This window comes from Aquarana catesbeiana, linkage group LG07 (assembly GCF_042186555.1).
Source record: "Aquarana catesbeiana isolate 2022-GZ linkage group LG07, ASM4218655v1, whole genome shotgun sequence".
Taxonomy (NCBI): domain Eukaryota; kingdom Metazoa; phylum Chordata; class Amphibia; order Anura; family Ranidae; genus Aquarana; species Aquarana catesbeiana.
Genome location: NC_133330.1, coordinates 34660958 through 34687953, shown reverse-complemented (window position 1 = coordinate 34687953; position 26996 = coordinate 34660958). Strand labels below are relative to the sequence as shown.

Below are 26996 nucleotides of genomic sequence, written 5' to 3'. Positions count from 1 at the left end.
CAGGACAGGGTCAGTACAGTCGGAAGCTGTGACTAGGCAACAAGCTAGGATGACTGATAATTCAAATGTATTGCAATGGTGTCATGAAAACCCCAGTGAAGGTTTAATCACAGCCCAAAAAGAAGACCCAATAATTGGCTTGTTTTATAAACATTTGGAATGTCTGAACCAGAATCCCCTTAGGCAAGAAAATTATCCTGGGAAGGAAGACTTACGTATATTAATGAAATCCAAATACTAGTTCACACTGCATCAAGGATTGTTGATCCGCACCTCCAAGGGGGGTATCCAACAATGGGTAGTTCCCCTTAAATTCAGAGGTTTAATGTTACAGCATGCCCATGATGCCCCCACGTCTGGGCACCGCGGAGAACAAATCACCTATGAGATCCTCCGGGATTACGCCTACTGGCCTCATATGCTGCGTGATGTGAAGGCATACTGTCAAGGATGCTTAATATGTCCTCAATTTCAACCGGCTTCGCCCACCCATAGGGCACCACTTCAGAAAAGGTGGATATGCATGCCTTGGTCAGACCTTCAAATGGATTTCATTGGGCCTGTAACAAAATCTTCACGTGGGAATCGATATATGTTAACCGTAACATGTTTATTTACCAAATATGTTGAATGCAATCCCACACCAAATAACAGCTCCGACACATGTGCCGCCCTTTTGATAAATCACATATCTTCACGCTTCGGCCTTCCACAGAGAATAGAATCTGATAGAGGTACTCACTTCACTAGCGAAGTGAGGAAACTGTGGAAGATATTGGCGTAAAAAAAAAGTTACAGATCGGCCCACCTCTAGTGGTGTAGTGGAACGGTACAGTCAGACCATTGTAAACATACTTAAGAAATTTGTAAAGGAAACAGGCAAGGACTGGGATGTAAAGCTTCCTTTAGTTCTGATGGCATTAAGGGCAACCCTGAATACAATCACAAAAATGTCACCCTTCGAACTTATAACCAGAAGGCGGATGGTCCTGCCCCAACATCTCCTATACCGCACCACTGATCATAACTTAATGCCACCACAACTCACCAATACATTGAAGATTTACGGAAGCATTTACAATATGCGTTCTCATTTGCCCAAAGGAATATTGAAAGAGCCACAACTAGCTCTAAAAAATATTATTATGACCTTAAAACCACAAAGAAGTAGTATGAGATTGGGGACAAGGTATATCTCTACAATTTCACGAGAAACCAGGTAAAGGAATGGAAATTCCTGCCGTCCTGGAGAGGTTCATTCAATATAGTGGACAAAATCTCCCTCGTGGCATATAAACTGCATATTCTACGGAATGGAGAAATCAGTGAGAGATGGGTGCACATCAATCAATTACGTGCTTGCCACCCCAAATCCCAATTACAGTTGCTGGAGGACTGAGCCTCTGCAACATATGCTTTCAAGGTCAATTAAAAGGGTTAACTCACCTGAACATAATTTTTTTTTTACATATCTACGTGATACTCAAACTGTCTATTTTCCTTTTAACGGTGTATACATCAGAGAAATGATATCCCTGCCACAATCCAAACTCACGATTGGAGGTGATAGCCTAGCCCTGATCCTGCATCTATTTCAGCCTTATTGTCGTCCTGTTATATAATTCCCACCAACATGTAAGTCTTCTTTTCCAAGGAAGGAACGTCATTTACCAGGTAGGGATTTTTAATCACTTCACCATACACTGTGTGCTTTTAATATTTGTAAATGTGAGTCTCTTCCTAAGAATACTTCAGAACCCTTTGTAAGCCAATGCAAAGCATTATAACATTCAACTAAATAATTGTTCATAAACTAGATACACATACAAGAAAAGACATGCTATTAGCTTTCTGGGTTGAATAAGGAAATATCACAATTTAATCTAATCAAAACATCTAGAGAGCTTTTAAAATGAACTTTGAATACAGGGAAAAGGAGGGTAAGCCTGTTTTAACGCCCCCCTTTTCCTTATGGGATCGTGACAGAGGCAGTTTCAAGGCCCCCCTCCTGCTGTAACTAGTGGGTGGGTTTATTATAGGTAAACTAGGTTAGCGGATAAACTGGAATATTCTAGTTTTGGGGTTCTTGTTTTTATTGGGTGAAAAAGATCACATGACCCCATGGAAGCTTCTGGAACCCTAGGGGTTCCCTATAAAAAGGGCTTCCTCACAGGGTTTGTGGCCAGTTGCCTGAGGGAGAAACATACAGTGGAGCTTGGGCTATAATACTGAGGGATAATACATAAGCCCGCTGGATTTTCCTTTCAGTGACATGAAGACCCTTTTAAGACAACTTCTGGAACGCATGGAAGCTGAGAAGGGAGAAGACTGGCTGTGGCAGTGCCTTGCCTTACCATCGGATCAAGTGGCCGCTGTGGTGGGTGCCGAAACGGCCGCGGGAGAGACAGCAGAGCCAACAGATGAAGCCGCCATCCTGCGTGAAAAAGAGTTGTCCGAATTGGAGTTTCTGGTTCCAGGTCGGAGGGGAATAAGCCTTACCGAAGACGAAATAGAAGGCGGAGCGGAAGTAAGAGCATTGGGGGGAGCACTGGGCGCAGTAATGGACGGAGCAGAAGGCAAACGGCTGAGCAAGCAGTGGCACGTTCAGTGCGTTCGGCGCCAAAGATTTTCTCCCTCTCTACCCAGATGTGAGTCAGCTGTCAAAGCTGAGCCAGCCCATCGCAACAAGCGGCGGCTCGTGCCGAGTGATGTGGTGGGCGGAGCCAGCAGGGGCAGAGGAGTCAGACGGTTGCCTAGTGACAGGATTCCTTTGCCTCAGCACCGGATGTCTAATTCTGTATCAGGTTCAGCGCTGTGGAGCGGGGAGACAGCAACACCGGGTAGCTCGGCAGTGTCCACCCAGCTGGGAAACACTCCAGTTGGGTGTAGCATTCCAGTACTTTGTTCATCCCAGCAGCCAGATTCAGCTGGGAATTTGGTTTCTACAAATCCTGGTGAGTCTCAGCAAATACGTTTGTTATGTGAATTGCCATCTTCTCTTTCTAATTTAAAGAATTACATTCCAAATCAGCTATATTCAGGTCCATAAATAATGGGACATCGACACAAATCCAATCTTTTTGACTCTATACACCACCACAATGGGTTTGAAATGAAATAAACAAGATGTGCTTTAACTGCAGACTTTCAGCTTTAACTTGAGGGTATTTACATCCAAATCAGGTGAACGGTGTAGGAATTACAACAGTTTGTATATGTGCCTCCCACTTTTTAAGGGACCAAAAGTAATGGGACAATTGGCTGCTCAGCTGTTCCATGGCCAGGTGTGTATTATTCCCTCATTATCCCATTTACAAGGAGCAGATAAAAGGTCCAGAGTTCATTTCAAGTGTGCTATTTGCATTTGGAATCTGTTGCTGTCAATTCTCAATATGAGATCCAAAGAGCTGTCACTATCAGTGAAGCAAGCCATCATTAGGCTGAAAAAACAAAACAAACCCATCAGAGAGATAGCAAAAACATTAGGTGTGGCCAAATCAACTGTTTGGAACATCCTTAAAAAGAAAAAACGCACCAGTGAGCTCAGCAACACCAAAAGACCTGGAAGCCCATGAAAAACAACTGTGGTGGATGACCGAAGAATTCTTTGCCTGGTGAAGAAAACACCCTTCACAACAGTTGGCCAGATCAAGAACACTCTCCAGGAGGTAGGTGTATGTGTGTCAAAGTCAACAATCAAGAGAAGACTTCACCAGAGTGAATACAGAGATGTAAACCATTGGTGAGCCTCCAAAACAGGAAGGCCAGATTAGAGTTTGCCAAACAACATCTAAAAAAGCCTTCACAGTTCTGGAACATCCTATGGACAGATGAGACCAAGATCAACTTGTACCAGAGTGATAGGAAGAGAAGAGTATGGAGAAAGAAAGGAACTGCTTATGATCAAAAGCATACCACCTCATCAGTGAAGCATGGTGGTGGTAGTGTCATGGCGTGGGCATGTATGGCTGCCAATGGAACTAGTTCTCTTGTATTTATTGATGATGTGACTGTTGACAAAAGCAGCAGGATGAATTCTGAAGTGTTTCGGGCAATATTATCTGCTTATATTCAGCAAAATGCTTCAGAACTCATTGGACGGCGCTTTACAGTGCAGATGGACAATGACCCAAAGCATACTGCGAAAGCAACCAAAGACTTTTTTAAGGGAAAAAAGTGGAATGTTATGCAATGGCCAAGTCAATCACCTGACCTGAATCCGATTGAGCATGTATTTCACTTGCTGAAGACAAAACTGAAGGGAAAATGCCCCAAGAACAAGCAGGAACTGAAGACAGTTGCAGTAGAGGCCTGACAGAGCATCACCAGGGATGAAACCCAGCGTCTGGTGATGTCTATGCGTTCCAGACTTCAGGCTGTAATTGACTGCAAAGGATTTGCAACCAAGTATTAAAAAGTGAAAGTTTGATGGATGATTGTTAATCTGTCCCATTACTTTTGGTCCCTTAAAAAGTGGGAGGCACATATACAAACTGTTGTAATTCCTACACCGTTCACCTGATTTGGATATAAATACCCTCAAATTAAAGCTGAAAGTCTGCAGTTAAAGCACATCTTGTTCGTTTCATTTCAAATCTGTTGTGGTGGTGTATAGAGCCAAAAAGATTAGAATTGTGTCGATGTCTCAATATGTATGGACCTGAATGTAGATATTATTCAAGAAGCTTATAGGAATTTTGGTGGCTTTTCTTGGTACACTTATAACGAAGCATTCTGCCAAAAGACAGCAGTACAGTCAAGTTTACAGTGGGGTACTAAAGATGTTGGTCTTTGGCTTAATCTTTTTATTCCTCCACGATCCAATTTTTCTAGATCATCATTACTTCCTACTAATACTAGCACGCCTCTACAAAAAAAAGGCATATGTTTTGCTTTCAATGATAGCATGTGTAAATGGCATGCTAACTGTAAATATAAACATGAATGTGTTTTGTGTGCCGGCTCACATCCGGTATCTAAATGTTTTAGAAAAATGTCATACAATAATCAACCACAGTCTAATAGGGAGCTTTTTCTCAAAAGCAGCCACTCAGTTAGATTGGAAAGCATTCTGCCCTGGCTCCAATGTTAACCAAATCAGCAGAAGGCAATGCCACTGATTGACAGATTTTCAAATGGTTTTCTTCTTCCACCATTTGAAGATTCAGGTTGTTCTATGGTTAAAAATCTTTCTTCAGTTTCAGATCTATCACATGTAGTTGCAGAAAATTTGAAAAAAGAACTTCTGGAGGGCAGAATTTCAGGTCCCTTTGATTCCCCGCCCTTTAAAGATTTTCATATGTCCCCTCTAGGGCTGGTATCTAAAAAAGAACCTCATTCTTACCGTTTGCTCCATCATTTATCTTTTCCTCGGGGGTTCTTCTTTAAATGAACAAATTGATAATGATCTTTCTTCGGTTACTTATACCTTTTTTGATAGTGCGATACAAAAAATTAGATTATTGGGTGACAATGCTTTATTAGCTAAGGCTGATGTAAAAGCATCCTTTCGGTTGCTCCCTATACACCCCAGCTGTTTTGGGGTTTTCATTTTGCCGGTAAGTTTTATTTTGACAGATGTCTTCCAATGGGGTGCTCCCTTTCTTGTTTTTATTTCAAATCCTTTTCCACTTTTTTAGAATGGGTGGTTTCGGTTAAGTCGGGTTCTCCTTTTTTAATACATTACTTTGATGATTTTCTCCTTATGGGGGCCGCGAATTTTGCGCAATGTATTTCCCTTTTTTGTGAGACTTGTGTTGAATTTGGGGTTCCTTTGGCAGGGGAAAAACAGTTTGGTCCACAACATGTCTTGAATTTTTAGGTATCACAAAAGATATGGTTGAAAAAGAGTTTAGACTCCCTTTAGAAAATGTTTTAAAAGGCACCAAGCTGCTGTTGTCATTAATCAGAAGAAAGAAGATATTGTTGAAAGACATGCAGTCATTATTAGGGCTCTTAGCTTTTGCTACTCGGGTATGGCCAATAGGTAGAATTTTTTATAGAAGGCTTTATATAGCTATTTCTGGACTGAAGAATTCATTTTCACATATAAGGTTGACCAATGACTTGAAAGAAGATATGTTGATTTGGTTTCATTTTTTAATTCATTTTAAGGGAAAAACATTTTGGCAAGAAGAATTCATTGTAGATAGTGACTTTCATTTGTTTACTGATTCTGCTGGATCCGTTGGCTTTGGAGCTATTTGGGGCACTCATTGGTGTTCAGCTCCGTGGCCTGCTGATTGGATAAGCAAAGGTTTTTGTAACAATATTGTGTTACTTGAACTATTCCCTTTGATAGTGACTATTGAGATTTGGGGAGAGCATTTTGCAAATAGAAGACTCCTTGTTAGCACAGGGGTGTCCTGTTTGCTGTTAATTGCCTCTCTTCAAAGTCACAGCCTGTTATTTCTCTTCTGCGCTACTTGGTATATAGGTGTCTTTGTTTAAATATCTGGGTCAAGTCACAATATGTTTCAGGTAAGTAGAATACACTGGCAGATGCACTTTCTCGTTCGCAGATGGAGCAGTTCTTTTTCCTGTTACCAACGGCAGATTCACAAGGTACACCATGCCCTCAACGTCTACGGGAAATCATCTAGTTTATGACTGTATTAAAAAATCACTAGCTTCTTCTTCGTGGGTTGGTTACAAATCTTCTTGGATGTTATGATTGCAATTTTTGAATACTAATAACATGGATATGTTTTCATGTTCTGAACATATAGTTTTGTTATTTTTGGAGTCTCTAATGAGTAAACATTATTCCTGGTCTCATATCTACAAGACACCAGGGGCGTTGCTAGGTGGCAAAAAGACCAGGGGCTTCAGCCTGAAGTCCAAGGCTGACACGGGGGGGGTGGGTTGCAGGGGGGGCTGAAGGGGCGGGGTTTTTTTGGCTGGGCGGTGGGGTTGTGAGGCGAGGCCACTGTGCTCTAAGGAACCTTAAGTGCAGCAGAATTTTTTTGTAACCTTGGCCAGATCTGTGCCTTGCCACAATTCTGTCTCTGAGCTCTTCAGGCAGTTCCTTTGACCTCATGATTCTCATTTGCTCTGACATGCACTGTGAGCTGTAAGGTCTTATATAGACAGGTGTGTGGCTTTCCTAATCAAGTCCAATCAGTATAATTAAACATAGCAGGACTCAAATGAAGGTGTAGAACCATCTCAAGGATGATCAGAAGAAATGGACAGCACCTGAGTTAAATATATGAGTGTCACAGCAAAGGGTCTAAATACTTAGGACCATATGATATTTCAGTTTTTCTTTTTTAATAAATCTGCAAAAATGTCAACAATTCTGTGTTTTTCTGTCAATATGGGGTGCTGTTTGTACATTAATGAGGAAAAAAAATGAACTTAAATGATTTTAGCAAATGGCTGCAATATAACAAAGAGTGAAAAATTTAAGGGGATCTGAATACTTTCCGTCCCCACTGTACATGACATACATGACTGACCTGACTACTGACATAATTGACTGACCTACCTGACATACATGACTGACCTGACTACTGGCATACATGACTGACCTATCTCACATACATGACTGACCTACCTGACATACATAACTGACCTACCTGACATACATGACTCCTATCTGACATACACAGATTGTTGCTGCTCAGTCTTACCTGTCCTGTAGTGTGAGAGTACACTCATTCACCGTCCACATCCACAACTCAGAAAGCCCCATTTACACAGAGCGAGCGGCTCAGCGTGGATCTCCCAGTGCCCATCACAGCTGCAGTGTCATTCCCGCCTCCTCCTGGACCCGGCAGCGCCTATGAATTGGACATCACACGTCCCATGGTCTCGGCATTGGATGAGTGTGACGTCCATCATAGGAGCCAGGTCCCGGAGGCGGGACTTTTGTACGTCACTCGGCCGCTCTGGCGGAAGATCGTTCCCCATTGCCGCGGCACGGGGCTAATAATTCATTTAGTGATTTTAACACCCGGGGCTTTTTGGGGGCACACTCAGGGCTCCAGCCCCCGTCAGCCCCCCCTTCCCGATGCCACTGCAAGACACTGTCAGGAATTTCCTGAAAGGGTATGAAAGAGAGGGTCTGGAGCCCCGAGTGTGCCCCCAAAAAGCCTAGGGTGTCAAAATAACTAAATGAATTATTATCCCCGAACGGGGAACGATCTCCCGCCAGTGCGGCCGAGTGACGTACAAAAGTTCCGCCTCTGGGACCGGCTCCTATGACGGACATCACACTCGTCCGAAGCCGAGACCGTGGGATGTGTGACGTCCGTCATAGGAGACGGGACTTTTGTACGTCACTCAGCTGCGCTGGCAGGAGATCATTCCCCGTTGCTCGGAGCTAATAATTAATTTAGTGATTTTGACACCCGGGGCTTTTTGGGGACCCACTCTGGGCTCCAGCCCCATCAGCCCCCCCTCCCAACATCACTGCAAGACACTGTCAGGAATTTCCTTTTTTTCAAAAATGAAATAATCTGACGTCTTGTCTGAGTTTCTTTACAGTTCGTCAAGCATTGAAAGGATACAAGAAGGGTAATTTTTCCCCTAATGACAGGAGTCCTTACTTCTTTATGCATGTGGAGTAGTTCAATTTGCCTTTCTATTTATGACCTGCTACGGAAGCTGCTAGAATTAGTTTTGATTGCAAGGACATTAAAACATTGGGCAGATGGAAATCTGATTCCTATAAATTGTATGTGCGGCCTTAACGTTTTATTTATTTTATAGGTCGCCTGAGAGTGGTCTTCCTGATTGGACACTTGTTCATTTATTGGGTGCACAAGAGAGCTGCATCTCATTCATACTCTACTAATCTAGGATTGGATCCTTCGTTTCAAGTTTTTTGGTTTAGGAGACGGGGTATGTTATGGGAGGAACTGTTAATTGAAATTGGTAGGCTTCTGTTCTGCCCTGGATATTCTTTTAATACATTTGGGAGGCAATGATGTCGGTCAACAGAAAATCCTGGATTTAATTTTGAATATCCAGCATGCTATTCATCAAACTAAACTATCTTTTCCTGATTTAGTGATAGTTTTTTTTCAGAGATTATACCACGTTTGCGGTGGATTGAATCTTTTATGCTTAAACCATTAGAAAGAGTACGTAAGAGAGTTAATAAAGCCATGGAAAAGTTCATGTACCCAGTCTATGGTTTGTCTTTTAGACATGTTGACTTGGAGGGTGGACTTCCGGGCTTATACAGTGATGACCGGGTCCATTTGTTGGAAATTGGCCTGGACATACTAAATTTAGATTTTCAAACTAGTATAGAATTGGTCACAGGCTTTTGGGGTGGTGTGACAGGTGGGGTGTCTTATGACACCCACCTGTCGGTTGGGAAAGTTGTTGATAAAAAAATGAAATATAAAATTTAAGTATTGAAAGTTTATTTCAGCTTTAGTCAGAGTGGCTGAGCTGGGTGTTTTTAGAAAAGGTGTTATATGTATTAAGGCTAGTATACATTTTTCTTAAGTTATATGGTATTAAAATAAACCAATTATAATAGCCGTGGCCAAAATTAATTACCAAAAAAAATGTAATTATATATATATAATATACCATAATTCTAATGTTTTGATTGATAATATATTAAAAAAAATAATAAAACATCTTAATTAGTTTTTGGTGTCGTGTCTATTATCTATGTCCATGTCATCCCATATCTTGGCTGGAGAATGATGCAAAAATATTTAAGTAGTTTCCACCTTACAGACAAGTGATAACGTTTTTGCTCAGTTTTCTTTCTTTTAAGTCTAAAATTTTAATTTTAAGTCTAAATTTTCATAAAATGAAGTTAAACATTTTTTTTTTAATCTGTATGACATTTTTAAGAAATTATTTAGGTAGATCCAGATCCTTAAAAGGATGACATTGACATTTAGTTTGCTAAAGATTTGTGTATTATAATAATTTTTTGCATCTCAGTACTGCTAAGCAGCTCCCAGCCTCTTTCAATATGCACTCACTTCACTGCTGCACTCTGGACCGACTTCCTGATAGTGACATTGGTGGACCATGCCTATGCAACATGTGCTGCTACTAGTGCTTGTAGTTACTACTAGAAGTGCACTCTATAACAGAGTTGTGTGAACAAGGACACTCATTGTATGATCACTAGGTATTCTTTTAATGGTGCATATTTAGATAGATTGGTAAAACATTGAAATGGCAATAGCGTTTTAAAGTTTATATGAGAATTTAGTGATTGGATTTATTCCTAAACCCTAAGCTTTTAATACAGCTGCATGCATGACACCTACCTTATAAGATGCATAGAATAATAATATAATATAAGAATATAACAGGTAGACCTGCCACCAAGTACCCCAGATGTTTCAAAGTAGTGCCGACCAGCTAAAACTTTTTTTTTCTTCAGATTTTGGTATTTTACCAACAGACTGAATTGTCTACAGCTCTGCTCATGAAGGGGGTACAATCTTCCGGAGGTCACGTGGTTAAAACAGTGTACAGTATTATATCTGATCACTCAGTGTATTAGTGTGATTATTGATTTCATTGTCAGTTAATCAGTATACCTCCCAGCGAGGGTCTGTTAGCGCCAGATTGCCTGCCACAGTCCCACTATAAGTCGCTGATCACCTCCATTACAAGCATAGTATCATAGCTGCGTAAATGTCAGTATATATACCATCATTTGTAGACTGTATAACTTTTACACAAACCAATTAGAATACAATTATTGGGATTTTTTATGAAGAAATTACATTTTTTAGGCTTTATTTACTAAAGGCAAATCCACTGTAAACTGCAAGTGTACTTGGAAGTGCAGTCGGTGTAGATCTGAGGGGAAGATCTAAGATGAGGGGAAGCTCTACTGATTTCTATCATCCAATCGTGTGCAAGCATGTGCAAGCTGTTTTTTTATTTTCCTTGTATGTCCCCCTCAGATCTACAGTGACTGCACTTCCAAGTGTACTTGTAGTCCACAGTGGAATTGCCTTTAGTAAATAAACCCTAAAGTGTAATATATTGTTTTTTTTCCCCAAAATGTTCAATCTTTTTTCATTTATATAATAAACATGGGGCACCCTGGGAAAGAACAAAAAATAGGATTTTTATATCAGCTTACCTGTAAAATCCTTTTCTTAGAGTACATCACGGGACACAGAGCAGCACAGTAAATACTATGTGGGTATACAGGCCACCTTCAGGTGATGGACACTGGCACACCCAAGACAGGAAGTTCACTCCCTATATAACCCCTCCCATTACCGGGAGTACCTCAGATTTTGTAGCAAAGCAATATACATAAATCCCAGAAAGAGAGCAGGGACCTCTGTGTCCTATGATGTACTCCAAGAAAAGGTTTTTACATGTAAGCTGTTATAAAAATCCTATTTTCTTTATCGTACATCATGGGACACAGAACAGCATAGTAATCACTATGTGGGACGTCCCAGAGCAATGCTATTTGAGGGAAGGGAGAAACAACACGCAGGGCGCCAACAGACTTGAGGACCTATACTGCTGCCTGCAGCACACTACGCCCAAAGGCGATATCCTCATGCCTTTTTACAGCCACCTGAAAAAAAGTGGTGAATATATGGACTGAAGACCAAGTTGCGGCCTTGCAGATCTGAGCCATGGAGGCTTGGTGATGCACTGCCCAAGAAGCACTAACTGCTCTGGTAGAGTGCGCCTTGACTTGAAAAGGTGGAATCTTACCTTTTAAACCATATGCCTGAATTATAACTTGCCGAAACCATTTAGAAATAGTGGATTTCAACGCTGCCTGTCCTTTCCTAGGACTTTCTGGCAGCACAAATAAAACATCATTCTTTCGGATCTGAGCAGTCGTCTTTAAATAGACCTTGACCGGTCTCACTACATCAAGACAATGTAGTGACTTCTCCTCCCTAGAACATGGTTTTGGAAAAAACGACGGTAGGACAATATCTTGGTTCAGGTGAAAACCTGAGACCACTTTAGGCAGAAAACTTGGAAGAGGATGCAACACGACCCTGTCCTCGTGAATAATTAAATATGGCTCTTCACAGGAAAGAGCAGCCAACTCCGATACCCTTCTTGCAGAGGCTACAGCAACCAGAAACACTAATTTCCTTGTCAGAAGGACCAAGGGAGTATACTGTATCGGTTCAAAGGGCTGTTTTTGCAATACCGACAAAACTAAGTTCAGGTCCCAATTGTTCAAAGAAGATCTAACTGGCGGATTAAGCCGCATTACCCCTTGCATAAAACCCCAGACCAAAGAATGCGAAGCAAGCGGTCTTTGAAATAAGACCGATAAAGCCGAGACTTGACCCTTAACAGTACTCAATGCCAGCTTCATCTCTACCCCTAATTGCAGAAAGGCAAGAATTCTGCCTATGCTATATTTCTGAAGGTGCCATCCCTTGGATTCACACCAGGAAACATAAGCCCTCCAGACCCTATAATATATGATTCTGGAAGCTGGCTTCCTTGCATTAATCAAGGTAAAAACCACTGACCCAGAGAGCCCACGTTTCTTCAGAATGTGGGCTTCAATAGCCAAGCCATTAAACTTAGATCTTGTAAGGTAGGATGGAATATCGGCCCCTGCGAGAATAGGTCTGGATGCAGTGAAAGGGTCCATGGGTCCCCTGCTGCCATCTTTAAGATTTCTGCATACCAGAACCTTCTGGGCCATGCTGGGGCTACAAGAATTACCTGCTTTCTTTCCAGCTTGATCCTGCAAAGAAGCCGTGGCAGCAACTGAATAGGGGGAAATGCATAAATCAGTGAGAACTGATCCCATGGGGTCACCAACGCATCTGTCCCGCATGCGAGTGGATCTGACAGGAAAGGGTCCGTCCACTGGTAAGATCTATCATTTGGTGTGCAGTACTGAGGTCCACCAGCAGGTGTCTCCTGCCAGTTTGGAACTGTCAGGAGAGTCTTTCCCTGCTGGTGTTACTGTATGTCATCATTGGGCCGCAGTACTGATGTCCCCCAGTGTCCAGATGCAGCTGGTCAGTGGGTGGTCTTAAAGTGTTACTAAACCCGGGAGCCTGCATTCACTATATTCACTATATCTGGTCTCCCACAGTACACAGTACATGGAAATGCAATCATTTTAGTAAATATAAACTGCTAAATACCCTTTCTCATCAGCAGTATATAGCCTTGTGACTTATATCAGTGTCTGGTTAAAGCTTGTAGGAGGAGTTTTCATTCTCCTCTGTCCTATAAGGCTGCATGCCTGACCCTCTGTTTGGACAGTGCTGATCATGTGCACTCTCCCAAGAAAAAAAAAACTCTCTAGCAGTGCACACCAAACTGAGCATGTGCAGCTTGCCCCTGAGGCTCTGTTCTATCAGGAGATGGATTCGGGACAGTGGAAGAAGAGGAGGATCAGAGAAGGCAAGATCAAACAGCCTTTTTACACAATGCAGAGGATTAACTCCTTAGGTTTCACAATGAGTATAACTAGCATGCTTTACTACATATACAGATTGATTTTACTGTTGTGGGTTTAGTAACACTTTAAAGGGGGATTGAACAGAATCTGTGCCTGTTGTATACAATGCACACATAAACCACAATCCTTGCATCCACAAACTACTTATTACTGTGCGACAACTGACAGTCTCATAGACACAAATAAACATCAGGACAAAGTATCATTTTTTTGTAATGAACTACTTCCCTACCAGGCCAATTCTGACATTTCTCTCCTACATGTAAAAATCATAATTTATTTTGCTAGAAATTTACTCAGAACCTCCAAACATTATATATTTTTACGCAGAGACCCTAGAAAATAAAATGGTGGGTGTTGCAAATTTTTTTTATGTCACATGGTATTTGGACAGCAAATTTTTGGGGAACTAATGAATTTTAGTGAATACAAATACAATATAATACCCATTTTTTGTAGAATATAAAAGATGATGTTACACTGAGTAAACAGTTACCAAACATGTCCCACTTTAAACTTGCGTACATCCCTGGAATGGTGCCAAACTACGATACCTAAAAACCTCTATAGGTGACCCTTTAAAAGCCTTTTCAGGTTACCAGTTTAGAGTCATACGAATGGTTTGGTGCTAGAATTATTTCTCTTGCTCTGAAATTCGGGACAATACCTCACATGTGTGGTGCGGCCGCCATTTACAAATGCATGCAGGACTTACGTATAAGTTTGCTTTTGCACAAAAGTACAGGGGGGGCGGAAGTGCTTTAATTTTTTTTTAATTATATTTTTTATTTTACATTATTACTTTCTTACTCTTACATTTTACAAGTCTTTTTTTTTTTTTTTTCCATCACTTTTATTGCTATCATAATGGATGTAGCACACACCCGAATCTGCTGCTCTGCTGGATCTGATGATGAGCCCGGCAGTTCTCTTATCGGCTGGCTCTGGTACTGTGCATGCACAGTTCGGAGCCCGTGACAAGGGAATTTTTATGGTCACTTTTCTCCTGTACAGACAGGGGAAAAGTGTTTTTTCACAAACTGTCTTTATGTGGATATGCTGGCTGGGCTCTGTGAGAGTGTCACAGACACTCAACCTTCACAGATGCAGCCAGCCCCTGCAGAAAGCTTCTACTGATGCACAATGTCCATTGGTTACCCAGCCCAGCAACCCCCTAGATCAGACCATGATGGAGGCTCTTAATGGAAGCACTATACAGAAGGACCTTGATATTGCAATGCGGCTACCAAATTCATTACAGATGTGCACCCAAAACCTCTGTTTTTAATGCAGGTTGTTAATGTAAATTCTTTACACACCAACAGCCCTTCTGATCATCAGTCAGCACCAGTGCAATCCAGTAACAGTGCCAACAATATTAAAACCCATCACTCCACTGTCATGTATCACTCTACTACTGTATATATCAGCCATACCCTGTCTGTTATCTGACTTGTGTAATAATCTGCAGAGAAAAGTAAGGGCTTGTGTATCAGAGTTCCCCATTTAGAAAGCCACTATGTGCTAAAGATGAGCTTGGGGACTGTGGGGGTATTTTGCCCAAGAGGCTCTTGGGTGAGTTGACTATGGTCTAAACCAGTGGTTCTCAACAGCTGGGCCTTGGTCCACTGGCAGAACGTGGGTTCCTTCCTCCTGGTTCAACTACCTGCAGATCTAACAACTGCTCACAGTGCCTCCCAGATCCCATAGTGCCACCCAACCTCCCATAGAGGCTCTCAGTGCCCCTTAAGGCCCCCAAGAGCCCTTAGTTCCCACAGTGTCTTCCAACACCCCACAATTGTGGGAGCAGAACCTCCAGCCCCCATAGTACCTCCAAAAGCATACCGCATTGCCCTTTAACCCCCTTCCCCCCCCAGTGCCCTCCAATCTCCCACATTGCCTCCTGGGGAGACCCCAACCTGTCCGGAGACCCCTTTCCCCATAATTGACCTCATTCCCTACAGGATCACCAAATTTGCTGCAGAGTCCCCTAACCTTCTCCAGGACCTTCATCTCCCAACAGTGTCACCCAGCCCCATCCAGAACCTTCTAGAATTTTGATACATATTTTGTATTCCCATACTCATTGTGTGCGTATAAACATTGTTTTTTACTGTAGGGGCATGGAAGGTTTTGGCAGAATCTACCAGGCCATTAAGGTTGAGAACATCTGGTGTAAGCTATGTGTGATGGTGTGAAACCACTTGAACTATATTGGACAGATGGCCCTTCAGGTATAATAATGTCATTGCACTTCTGTCACCCCACCTTACAGGAAAATCATTTTACATAAGACACAATGCTAAGTAAATGTTTACTATTGCTTTAATATTTGCAGTAACTTTTATTTATCCTAGTCCTTTACACTACTAGCTATAATTTCTGTAATAGAAGCCTTATGTACATATTGGCATACATCCTTTCCAAAAACATTTTTCACTGGTACTGGTACTTATAACCTCAGTTGACCAGTGAAGGGCTTGTCTAATTGACAGCCTTTATATAAGTGGATGTTGAAGGCTTCTGCAGGCAAATAGTCAAGATGAACCATTACTTTGGCTTTATGCTGTTCATGTGCTGTGGATGGAGTCTCTCCCATGCAGCCAACACAAGTGAGTATATCTATAACTAACACAAGTGTGTCCATTCGTTGAACAAGAATGAATGGCGAAGTGAGCAAGTGCAGAGGCGTGAGGGCGAAGGGGGATTGCAAAGGGATGGTAGTGAAATAGGGTGTCCAAGGGGTCGTAGGTGCAGTTGTGAGAGAGGGTGTAGGTACAGTGGTTAGGGTGGTAAACAAGGGGGTGTAGGCACAGGGGTGGGAGGTGGTGTACACGGGGGGTAGACACAGCAATGAGAGGGCATGTACAGGGGAATGTAGGCACAGTAGTGAGACGGGGCGTACAAGGGGGTACATGCACAGTAGAGAGAGGGGGCATGCAGGTACGACAGTGAGAGAAGTGTACAGGAGAGGGGTGTGAAGGCACGGTAGTGTACGAGGGAGTGCGGGCATGGTAGTGAACGTGGAGGGCACAGATTTTGTTTTTGATTGGGGGTGAGCAGGGGATGCATGCAGGCATGGTGGTGATATGGTATATGCACGGTAGTGCAGAAATGGAATTGCAAAGGGGAATGCAGGCATGGCGGTAACATAAGGTTTGTGGGAAAAGGGAGGAGGATGCAGGTATGGTGATGACCATACCTGGAAACTTTTGAAAATCAATGGGACTGAGAATGAGGGCGGGACAGAGGCTGGAGTAAGGTGGAAGGGCAGTGGGGAGGATAATAGTATCCAGGGCTTTTTCTCAGCGGGAACGCAGGGGAATGCAGTTCCTGCACCTCCAGCACTGACTATATGTAATAGCAAGGGGTACCGGGTTGTGTTGGCGGGTCTACTGATGCTGGCTGCCGGGGATCTATTTTTACTGGTGGGGATCTGTTTTTTTGTGAGGATCTATTGTTGCTAGTGGGGGATCTATTGTTGATGGGGAGTCTCATGTTACTGGTAGCGATCTAATGTTGAGGAAGTGGTCTATTGTTGCTGGCTGCTGGAGGGTCTGTTGATGCTGGCTGCTGGGAGATCTGTTGCTGCTGCTAGGGAGGGGGTTCTAATGTTGCTGGGAAAGATCTTGTGTTGCTGTGTGTGGTATTTTGTTGTGGGCGGTCCATTATTACTGTGTGGGGGGGTCTATTGTTACGTGGGGTCTATTGTTGTGCGGGGTCTATTGATGCTGGGGTGGGATCTATTGTTTATGCAGGTGATCTACTATTGCTGGGGGAGTCTATTGTTGTTGGGGTGGGGTCTATTGTTGCCGGCTGAAGTGGATCTAGTTTACTGCTTTTCTTGTTATCATTAACTAATTCCATTCCATTCTAAATTATTTAGCACCATAATATGATACTTGGTTCTGTACTCTCTAAAAGGGATGGTACTGGGAGGTAGGTAGGGGTAGAGACAAAAGGTGAAAGGAATTCCTGCACCTATTCTCTGAAAAAAAGCCCTGGTAGTAACCAGCATAGTGCACCACACCAAAACATATTTAGTGGTTGTGGCATGCTCCAAAATAGTGTTAGTGGTTGTAGCACAGGACAGAGAATTGAAGAATTTAATAGTGGTGGGAAATATGGGGCTAACAGTGGTGAAGGAAGAAATGCCCTGGCATCAGCATGAGGGAAAAAATGCCTCTGTACTTGTGTCAGAAGGAGGAAAAAAATACTGCTGCATCAGTGCCAATGGGAGGAATAAAGCGGTCAAAAAGAACATGACCAGTCAGTGTAGAACAGATGTTCCATCCTTAACCAAGAACTGCTAGACCAACCCCATACTCCATCCCAACCTGTACCATTAAATCCCGTTAATGGAGACCACACAATAAATGGAGCAAAATTGGCCGTAGCAGCCTATTTATTAACAAATAAACTTAAATTAACATAAACCGTAAAAAACATTTGTTAAACCAAAACCCATAAGTCATAATAGCATTGGTCTTTGCAGGAACCCCAAACTATTGTATGTTCAAGAATGCACTGCAGTACCTTTTACTATACTAGGCCTCCAGCCACAACATACTGGCTCAGAGACAACCCACTAACCGCAGTGCACCCATTAACCTATTCCAGCTAAACCAACGTTAACTGGAATACACCAGAGGGACCCATACTTCCTTATCTGAGGTTTCTTCATTCACCAGCAAAGACCAACATCCGCCAGCTGCCACAAGATCCTGAAGCCACAGCTCCTGCTGTGAGAACTGACCTAAAGAAAAACAGGGAGGGTGGGTGGGAAGTTGCTGCCTGCGCCGTGAGATCCTCTGGATACCAGGGCAGGACCACCTCTCCTTAAATGCACATAGCCCCTCCCTGTTCGGGCTACCCCCCAATCAGGTAAGCCCTCTCATTTCTTTACATGCCCTGTTCCCCTGTTCACCTTGTCATGCCTGCCCTCCGCTATTTTATTTTTATTTTTCCCGCTCCGGGCCTCACTCAAAAGCAACTTATCATTCCCTTGTGCACTCCACCCTCCACACCTTTTGTATAACCTATAAAATAATTGCTGTGGAACTACAAATCTCACACCCTAGCATGCCTTGGCAAGGTGAGCTTGCCATAGCAGGCTGGGACTTGTAGTACGGAGTCCAGTGGCAGCTGGTGCTCAATATTTATTGGGGGCGGCAAACCAACTCCACCCCCACCCGCCGGACATGGACAGGAAGGTGGCAATACGGGATATGGATGGGAAGGTGGCGATCAGAGGCCTCCTTACCTTAGGGGGCAGATGGTAGGGCTGTTGCTTCTCCTCCCACTTCCTGTCCTGAGACCCGATTGGCCAGGAGTCCTAAGACTCCCTGGCCAATCGGGTCTCGCTATTGTCACACAACTGGGTGGGCTCAGAGCGCAGTGCTCTGCACCCCAAGCCCACCCTCTTTTGGAGCCAATTAGAGTCTCTGGCTCTAATCACGTGCTTCTAAAAAAAAAAAAAAAAATCCCATAGGAATCCATGCGTCCGGCACCCTGCATGATTAGGGGCCGGGTGAAATATTACCAATTTTCAAAATTTTATAACAGAAACCAAGAAAAAATAATTATTTTACAGAATTTTTTGTGTTTTTTCTTTTATAGCGCAAAAAAACCAACCCAGCGGTGATTAAATACCACCAAAAGAAAGCTCTATTTGTGTGGAAAAAAAGGACAAAAATGTCATATAGGTAATGTGTTGCATGACTGAGTAATTGTCATTCAAAACGTGAGAGCATCGAAAGCTGAAAATTGGTCTAGTTAGGAAGGGGGTTTAAGTGCCCAGTGGGTAAGAGGTTAAAGAGATAGCACATCTATTTTTAGTATATGTTTTTGATCCTATATTTGGATATTGTGCGGCTTTTCCATTTTAAATACACTGAGTGTTAATAATTTTTTTTTGTTTATGAAAATGAAGGAAAACAAGCCTGAAAAAGAAAATGAATGCAACCACCACTAAGGACTGGTATCCTGCAAGATATTACATTTTTGTTTTCGGTCAGGATATTGTGTAATTTTTAAAAGCAACAAAATGTGATTATTTTAAATGTTTACATAAGACATGACTAAAAACCAAAAGCAAATAGCAAGATATAAAATCCAATTAGCTGCATTTATTATTTGCTAAGACTTTTTCTCCATTCATTGTATTGTACTTATCACTAGCAACATCTTGTGGTAAAATATAGGAACTACTGCCTCTACAAGCTGCTCCAAAAGATTATAAGAAAAAAGGGTATACATTTTATTTCAGTTGGAAAATACCTTAAAATTCCTAAAAAAATATCACAAAACTGTGATGTAAAAGTATATACCATTAAAGATAAAATCATTAAAACCAATAGTTAAATCAGGGTTTAATGACTGCACTTTCACCCCCTTCCTGCCAAGGCCAATTTTCAGATTTCAGCGCTGTCGCATTTTGAATGACAATTGCGCGGTCATGCAACACTGTACCAAAACAAACATTTTATCATTTTTTTCACACATATAGAGCTTTCTTTTGTTTGTATTTAATAACCGCTGTTTTTTTTTTATTATTATTTGTAAATAAACATATAAAGACCGAACATTTTGAAAAAAATAATAATTTCAAAGTTTGTTATTAAATTTGCAAACAGGTAATTTTTCTTTTTCACTGATGAAGCAGCACTGATGGGCACTGATGAGGCAGTACTGGTGGGTACTGATGAAGAGGCACTGATGAGGCGGCACTGATGAGGCGGCACTGATAGACACTGATATGTGACACTGAGGGGCACTGATAGGTGGCACTGACTGGCAGCAGTGGGCACAAATTGGCAGCAGTGGTGGACACAGATTAGTAGCACTTTTGCAGAAGCCGATTACTGGCTCTTTGCTCCTCTCCTCCACGCGCTGACAACGTGAGAAGGAACGGTGAAGAGAGTCGGTAACCAGCTTCTGTTGACTTTGTGATCCACTGTGATTGGACACAGCTGATCACGTTGTAAAAAGCCGCTAATTGGCTCTTTACCTCAGTCTGTGTTCCCAGTAGCGGGCGCGATCACGGGAGGCTGTCATATGACAATTAGATATAAAGCAATTATCCACCTCCTTTCATTATGGGAGATCTCCGTTTTAGACCCCTCTCACACTGGGGCCACCCATGCGTTAGCGGTAAAGCGCCGCTCATTTTAGCGGCGCTTTACTGCTGTTTAAGCGGCACTTTTCTGCCACTAGCAGGGTGCTTTTAACCCCCGCTAGCGGCCGAAGAAGGGATTAAAAACACCCATGTTGCAGCGCTTCCGAAGTGCTTTTTAGGTGCTTCGAACGCACTGCCCATTAATTGCAATGGGTAGAGGCATTTTGGGAGTGGTGTATACAGCGCTCCCAAACCGTCCCAAAGATGCTGCTTGCAGGACTTTTTCTAGCGTCCCGCAAGCGCACCGCCCCAATGTGATAGCACTCGGGCTTTCACATTCAGGTGGCATAGGAGGCAGTTTTCAGGCACTTTATAGGCGCTATTTCTAGAGCTAAAACACCTGAAAACTGCCTCCAGTGTGAAAAGGGGTCTAAAGGTTCGATCCCCTCCAATGTCTGCTGACCTTATCTGCTTCATAGAAAATGAGGTGTTTGGGGTCCTTTTTGTGTACCTAAAATGGCCCCCAAAGGCATTAATGTGTTTATTATTTGGACAGGTTTCACGTTTTTATATGTATTTAGGTTACAGTTAACTAAGCCAATAGTTCTCAGCAGTCATGGTTCTTCTACACTATAAAAGCTCTGATGGCTAGTATGGGATTCCTTGCATTATTACTCTTTTTACTCTTCCTTGATACGTTTTTTTATCATTATGTTTATAGAGAAGGACTTCTGTATATTATTTTCTCTTGCTTGGTAACTCTGTTATACTTTTTTCCACAGAGACTTATACTGTAGGTGGTCAGCCCTGTGTCTTCCCATTTATTTATAAATCCAAGTCATATTCAGATTGTACTAAGGAAGGAACCTTTTTTGGGCACCTCTGGTGCGCTACAACAGCGGATTATCATAAGGATAAGAAGTGGGGATACTGTCAACAAAAATGTAAGTGTTGTGTTTGGTCTTGCTGATGATATGCTGTGGGTTTATAGAATCTCCATACTTATCTTTACATTAACAGGATAGTTGTGATGTATAGGCTCCAGAAGCTTACAGATATTATCTGTGTTTAATTCCTTTTTAAGCAATGAGCATTAGATCACAAAAAATATTTCTGAACCTTATTAATGTCTGTTAATATGACTTCACATTTTTTTTCTTCCTTGAGATACTTAAAGTATATGTAAACCGTCATCTTGTAAAATAACCAATTCCGTTTAAAATAGAAATTAAAGGCAAAACATTTTTGTATAGATACCTTTTAAATATATATATATATATATATTTTTTTTCCATTTTTTACAAGTGATCACATTCCCTCTGTTCTCAACTGCATGAGAGCTGGGGGAGGAGAAACAACAGGACACTGAGCTTCCCAGTGAATGGCTGTGCGGGGGCGGTGTCAGGACAGGTCTGATCATTGGAGGAGAGCAGAGACAGCTAGAGAACAGGCCATGCTGTGCTCTCATGGCTAGTGTGGTCAGTTCTGAGGGAGGGACATTCAGAGGGAGTGGCAGGAATTTCACACAAAGGAAGCAATACAAAGAGAACAGGATACTTTCTCATACAAGTACATGGTACAGCAGGCACGGATCAGGAATATGAAATGCTGGGTTTACACATTCTTTCATGATGATATTTTATTTTCCTACCTCATATTTCTTTGTATTACCTGTTTAAAAGGTAGTCATAGCAATAAGTAAGCACCCCAGAATCCCTATAGATCAGGGATATGCAATTAGCGGACCTCCAGCTATTGCAGAAGAACTACAACTCCCATGAGGCATAGCAAGACTCCCACAAGCATGACACCCAGAGGCAGAGGCATGATGGGACTTTTTGCAACAGCTGGAGGTCCGCTAATTGCATATCCCTGCTGTAGATGATCATATTCCCAGGTCCTAGTCTCCTTCCGGCATGGAAATGAAGCCAGGAGATTAGTAGTGATGAAAATAATACAAAAGAGAGTGTGCACCGACTTGTGCATTACCAACATAATTATTTATTTAGAATTTAAAGTGGTTGTATATCCATTTTTTAAAATTTTTACCTACAGGTACGCCTATAATAAGGCTTACCTGTAGGTAAAATGAATATCTCCTAAACCTTTACGGTTTAGGAGATATTCACTATGTATGCAGCCGCTCATGTCAGCAGCGCATGCGCTTCGAATGCCCGGCTGAAGAAGACTCCCATGCGTATGCGCAGGAGTGACGTCATCGCGGCTCCAGCCACTCACAGTGCCAGAGCCCCAAACCCGGAAGACACGCCGAGGGCAAAATGTCATCTCCCTCAGCATGGACCGGGGTTAGATACCGACGTCTCATTCTAAGGTAAGTATTTCATAATGAGCCAGTTTGCGGTGCTTACTAGCTCATTATGCCTTTGCCTTACAGGTTTTTTGGGGTTTTTTTATAAAGCGGTATACAACCGCTTTAAAAGTATTCTACTTACAAGCTTTTGGCAAGCAAAGGCAAATACAATGCTGCCAACAAGATCACTTCAAGATCCACAGTCCTCAGACAGTGGTATGGGAAGCCTTTGTAGTATCCAAAGGTTAACGCGTCAAGCTCTCTTCATCAGAGTTTGTCGCTGATGAAGAGAGCTAATTTATCATTTATAAATAGGTTAAAAATAAGGGTCCCAACACTGTACCTTGAGGTGCACCCAGTGGTGGCTCTCCAGGCAGCCACAAAATTTTTTTTTTTTTTAAATGTCCCTTAAAAAAAAAAAAAAATAGAAAAAAAGGTCCTTAAGTGCACTGTGTTCGGGCGCTGGACACAGTGCACTATGGGAAGTACCACATCTATGCAATCGCGAGATTGCAGACAAGACGCTTCATTTGCGGGCTTTTGTCCCTCCTTGCAGCACATTCCATCATGCTGAACAGCTTCCGCCTAGCACCCGTAGTATGTATTACTATGGCCAGGTGCTTTGATTGACATTCGAGTTAGATGTCTTTTCTGGTTTTCCCTGTTCCAGTGCCCCTGAGGAAGCAGGAGGAGCGGACCTCTGACACAGTGAGGCTGCATTTGATGGGGCACAGTGAGGCTGCTTTTGATGGGGCACAGTGAGGCTGCATTTGATGGGACACAGTGAGGCTGCATAAGATGGGCACAGTGGCTGCAAAGGATGGGCACAGTGGCTGCATAAGACGGGCACAGTAGCTGTATTTGATGGGGCACAGTGGCAGCATTTGATGGGCACAGTGGGAGCATTTGATATGGCACACAGGCTGCGTTTGATGGCACAGTGGCTGCGTTTGATGGGACACAGTGAGGCTGCATTTGATGGGACACAGTGAGATTGCATTTGATGAGGCACAATGGCTGCATAAGATGGGCACAGTGGCTGCATAAGATGGGCACAGTGGCTGCATAAGATGGGCACAGCAGCTGTATTTGATGGGGCAAAGTGGCAGCATTTGATATGGCACAGTGGCTGCGTTTGATGGGACACAGTGAGGCTGCATTTGATGGGACACAGTGATGCTGCATTTTATGGCGCACAATGAGGCTGCATTTGATGGGCACAGTGGCTGCATAAGATGGGCACAGTGGCTGCATAAGATGAGCACAGTGGCTGTATTTGATGGGACAGTGGGAGCATTTGATATGGCACAGTGGCTGCGTTTGATGGACACAGTGGCTGCATTTGATGGGCACAGTGGCTGCGTTTGATGGCACAGTGGCTGCGATTGATGGGGTTTTTTTCAGAATTTTTCAGTTTGTTTGCACCCTTCCAAAAATTTTGAGCACCAGTCGCCACTGGGTACACCAATGATAAACTTAGACCATTCAGAGAAAGAATCATTAACCACTACTTCCTGAATTCGCTCTTTTAGCCAATTTTCTATCCATTTACAAACGGAATTTTCCAAGCCTGTAGACTTCAATTTACATATTGGCTGTGTGTGGGGAACTGTGTCAACCGCCTTTGCAAAATCCAACTATACTATACCAATAGCCATTCCCTTGTCTAAGTTTTTGCTTATTTCCTCATGAAAATAATTCAGATTTGTTTGACAACAACTGTCTTTTTGAATCCATAATGTTTATTGGCTAAAATATTGTTTTCTTGAAAAAATTCATCTATATGGTATTTTAATAAACTCTCAAGTATCTTCCCAACTATAGAAGTTCAACTAACTGGTCTGTAATTACTTGGTACTTGGTGACTTTGATATAATTTTAACCACTTGCCCTCCAGAAGGTTTACCCCCCTTCATGACCAGGCCATTTTTGTGATACGGCACTGCATTACTTTAACTGACAATTGCGCGGTTATGCAACACTGTACCCAGAAAAAATCGATATCAATTCTTTTCCCACAAATATAGCTTTTGGTGGTATTTGATTACCACTGCATTTTTTTTGCACTATAACAAATAAAACAGAAAATTAAAAAAAAATATTAAAATAAAAAAACAATACTTTTTTTACGATATACAAACATATCCAATAAAAAATTAGAAAAAATCTAATTTCTTCATAATATTAGACCAATACGTATTCTCTTACATATTTTTGGTAAAAAAAATCCCAATATTGATTGGTTTGCGCAACAGTTAGTTGGCATTTTGCCATTTCAATGGTACCACACCCGTCATTAAAGAGAAGGCAGTCTGGGTGGCAATCCACAGATACAGTGGAGGAGTGAGTGTAGCCACCCTAGGACAGGTAATGTGCTACTGGCAGAATCACCAGGTGAAAATAAAGGAAATATAAACTAAAAATAGGTGCGCAATCCCTTTAAATTAGTAGTCAGAAAGTACAAAGATAAAATATCTAATTCAAAACAATATATCAATAAATGTTAATCAACAATAGTGCATAAACAGAAAGTGGCATCAAGAATCAACATAATGTACAAATAAATAGCATTATATTTCTGTACAAAGAACAAGTCAATATGACTGCAAAAATAAAGAGTGTATGTCCCCTTAAATGTGAAAAAAGCTCTAGATAGAATGAAAACACAATTGTTTCAAAAGAGTTGATGTGCCAAACATACTGCACACAGAACAGATGTCATCAAGGAAAGAGAGCTCCGTTCTGTGACAAAATGCATTTAGTGGGATCTGGCCCACTGGCGTCTCCATGGTGGTGCTTTACAAAGTAACTCAATAATCGTAAAGAGACATGTAAAGCACCACCGTTAGACATCGGCTGGCATAATGATGTCACTGGTCAGACTCCGGCCAAAGTGTTTTGTCAAAGAATAGTGCTCCCTTCTACTGACGAAGTGTCCTCTGTGTGCTGTGTGTTTGAGCACATCACCTCTTTTGAGAATAATGTTTTGATTCCATTTTGATTTTTTTTCACATTTAAGGGGACATGCACTCTTTATTTTTGCAGTCATATTGACTTGCTCTTTGTATTGAAATATATTGTTATTCAAGTATACATTTGCCGACCATCCAGTAGTAATTTTATTGCTGGCCGGAGGCTCCCCCAGGCAGCTGAACTCCTTGTTTTACAGGTGCATGTGTGCGCCCCCTGCCTCTCATGCTGTGATTGGACACAGCACAAGTTCATCAGCAGACTCGCAGCCAATGATTTTGGCTGTGAGTCTACTGATTGCTGTGTCCAATGACAGCACAGATCTGTGTGTGTTAGTAAACACCCAAGCAGATCTGGCTGGTTCTTACTCAGGGCCAGATTAAGAGCATCATGGGCCTGGTGCTGAGAATTTCGGTGGGCCTTTTTATGGAAACAAAATGAAAATGCAAACAATTTTTCGCTAAAACGAATTAAATATACTCTCACCAGTAATACCAGCCGTGCAGCCTCTGAGCAGCAGCAACACCACCAATACCACCTGCTATGCGGTCTCTCACCAGCAGCAACATAGGGAGACCACATTTCCAAACTGTCATTTAGGGACATCCCCCTTTTCCCAAAAAAAGATGAGGGTGGAGGATGTAGTCTCGGGGTTGGCAGGGAAATCGGCAGTGGAGGTGATTTGTCAGGCAAATGGCTGGTGTTAGTACATAAAATCAATCATCCTGACACCATGCTTGATATGGTGTCAGGATGATCAAATTCCATTATTTCAGTTACTACATTGTAATATATAGTGAAATAGTTCAACTCACCATCGTGCAGAATTAGTGGGACCTGAGCTTGTCACTTGCCACCAGATGCAGCTTGTCACTTGCCACCCATAGCCTGCCACCAGATGTAGCGTATCACTTTCCACAGTTGCCTGCCACTAGATGCAGCATGTCACTTGCCACCAGCAGCCTGCCACCAGATACAGTGTGCCACTTGCAACCAGATACAGTGTGCCACTTTCTACCCACAGCCTGCCACCAGATACAATGTGCCAATTGCCACCAGCAGCCTGCCACCAGATACAGTGTGCCACTTGCCACTAGCAGCCAGCCACCAGATACAGTGTGCCACTTGCCAACAGCAGCCTTTCACCAGATACAGTGCGCCACTTGCCAACCACAGCCTGTCACCAG

General features: G+C 42.4%; 1 protein-coding gene and 1 long non-coding RNA gene across 3 annotated transcripts in view; both read left to right on the top strand.

The window, feature by feature from the left end:
- LOC141102908 (uncharacterized) overlaps positions 1-26996 on the top strand; it is a 253396-nt gene that overhangs the window by 87850 nt on the left and 138550 nt on the right. The window lies entirely within an intron of this gene.
- LOC141102911 (uncharacterized) overlaps positions 15861-26996 on the top strand; it is a 31351-nt gene continuing 20215 nt past the window's right edge. The window contains exons 1-2 of the long non-coding RNA XR_012235214.1: positions 15861-16023; positions 21311-21472. This is a non-coding gene — a long non-coding RNA (uncharacterized lncRNA). The remainder of the gene's footprint in view (positions 16024-21310; positions 21473-26996) is intronic.